Below are 2,500 nucleotides of genomic sequence, written 5' to 3'. Positions count from 1 at the left end.
ATGCCCGTCGCCAATGGTTGGCTGCTTTTAAGCCCATGGCCCAAGAGGCAGTGTTGGAAATTCCCCCTCCTTTGTAATGATGCGCTGGCGGCGAGCTGATGTATAAAGGTTTGGACATGCCTTCTGGGTGGGGACTGCCATGGCTCGCGCCACTGTTGCATCCAGCTTGGTCTTTTGTATGTGTCTGCAGCCTGTGTGTGAGGTGCTGTGAGTGCTGCCATGTAGGTCCGGCGCAGGCTTGCGCAAAACTTTCACGTTGGTGTGTGCCACCTGGCAGGTACCAGCGGGCCCCATGAGACATCAGTGCCACAAAGCCTTTCAACTGAAAGCTGTCCCAGCACACTAGAGCGCAGCCTAGCAGAGCTGTTTCTGTAGTGTAGTGGTTATCACATTCGCCTAACACGCGAAAGGTCCCCGGTTCGAGACCGGGCAGAAACATGGTGCTGGTTTCTTTTTATTTCCACAATGTCAATCGGACACATTTGACCGCATGCAGGTTTCGACAGGTATGGACAGGCCGGCCAGTGCTTTAAGTGGGGTAAGAAATTGAGGGGGGGCCCTCGTTTGGGGGCGTGATATCCGCTGTGGGCGTGGCCTAAAAGTGCACAAATCATAGTAGGGTGCGCAAACAAATATATAAATGTAGTAGAGCATTTATATATTTGTATGCGTACTGGTATGGTTTATGTATTTTTCAAGCGTTCTTTTATAAACATAGCAATGTTACATATTTCTATGTTTATAAAAGGTGGCTTGAAAGTGTACAAACCATAGTAAGTTACGCACACTTGTGTGCTTACCTTACCATGGTTTGTGTACTTTTCAAGCCACCTTTTAAAACATAGACATTTGTAACATATTTCTATGTTCATAAAAGACGGCTTGAAACGTACAAGCCATCTTTTATAAAGCGTTGAGGACGGACAAAACCCAAGGTGGTTTTGTCCGTCGACAAAGCTTTATAAAAGATGCCTTGAATTGTGTACGTTTCAAGCCGTCTGTTATAAACGTAGAAATATTTCTACGTTTATAAAAGATGGCTTGAAACGTACACATTTCAAGGCATCTTTTATAAAGATTTGCCAAAGGAGACAGGCACCTCGGGCTCAGTGATCGCTGCTCTGAGCAGAGATCACAGAGCCCAAGGCGTCTTTCACCCCCTGGGAACCCGCGGGCTCCGTGATCTAATCTACATATTAGATCATGGAGCCTGCAGGTTCACAGAGGGTCAGTGACCTGGCGAGGGCAAACAAAGGAACTGTAAATTCCCTGATGACCCCTCAGATGGGGGGTCATCAGGGAAGTTACAGTGACTGACAGAAGTGCCAGCCAGCCTCAGCGACGCTGTGGCTGGCTGGCACTTCTGTCCACTTGCCTAACGTTACACTGGCGGGCGCATCTCCCGTCGCGGCTGCGGCCGTGGCGGGATAATGCGTCCTGCCATGGCGTGGTGGGACCGGGGGGCCACAGCAGGGCCCTGGCTCAGCCCCACTTTTTGGAGACTGGCGGGGCCCGGCCCCGGCAGGCCCCGGCCCACTTAAAGCACTGAGGCCGGCACTACGCCATGAGTGATCTGAGGCCAGCCCTTATTTGCACCCTGCAAACTGTCCACTGGCTCCATCAGTGGGCGTTTCCTGCCATCCCTGGGTCCTTAAGTGAGTGTTTGGGTACTTTTGATGCAGAGATCGGGGCATGAAAACCGGCGCTGGCACGTGGCGACATTGGGTACTGAAGAATCTTTCCCAATCCTGCCCATAGCTGTCAGGGTGGCCGAGTGGTCTAAGGCGCCAGACTCAAGAGACGCAGCTCTTCCCTGCATCTGGGTGTTCTGGTCTGCGATTGGAGGCGTGGGTTCAAATCCCACTCCTGACAAGCCGGGCTCATTTTTTTTAGCACATTTCAGAGTGTAAGGCTTGCGGAAAACCTCGTGGGGGCCCCCGAATGCAGCGCCCGGCAAGCCTCCCTGTTCTCTTCTGCTGCCTTGCAACTGGAGCTGTCTGCCAGAGACGCTGGAGGCACACCTGCCCTTAAACCCCCACTGGCCCACGGCTGCAAAACCTGCATTTTCTAGTGGCTGGCTTGGTGGCATATGTCACTGAGCCCAGTCTACTCAGGAAGTGAAAAAAGTCCCCTTCACAGTTGGAGAAAGTGCTCTCCTGCCACCTGTCGGTCGTTGAAGGCACCACACCTCAGCAAAATAAAAATAAAAAAACAGACATGCTCAGTTCGGGGGATGTAAAGGTATTTACATAGCAAGAACAGAGAGGCTGTTGGGAGATGACAGAAGCCATGCTGCCCCAGAGTTCTCTTCTGAAATTCGCAGGAATCCAGAGGTTGGAGCGGGCTGAGGGAGTGCGCCTTCTTGCCTCTGTCGGCTTTCAAGACACATCCTCCTGCTGGGAAGCTGCCCACCCTGAGCAGCACAGGTTTGCGCTCTAGGCCGGTCGGCCACATATATCTCGCCTGATTGAGCCCGATCGAGCGGCAGCAGATGGCCTTT

General features: G+C 52.4%; 1 non-coding gene across 1 annotated transcript; it reads left to right on the top strand.

The window, feature by feature from the left end:
• The first annotated feature begins 365 nt into the window (after positions 1–365).
• On the top strand, positions 366–438 carry TRNAV-AAC (transfer RNA valine (anticodon AAC)). Its single transcript has one exon. It is a non-coding gene; the product is annotated as a tRNA-Val (tRNA).
• Positions 439–2,500: the final 2,062 nt, after the last annotated feature.

Source organism: Ambystoma mexicanum, chromosome 2q, assembly GCF_040938575.1.
Source record: "Ambystoma mexicanum isolate Mex_15411 chromosome 2q, UKY_AmexF1_1, whole genome shotgun sequence".
Lineage (NCBI taxonomy): Eukaryota > Metazoa > Chordata > Amphibia > Caudata > Ambystomatidae > Ambystoma > Ambystoma mexicanum.
This window is presented reverse-complemented; position numbering and strand designations above follow the sequence as displayed.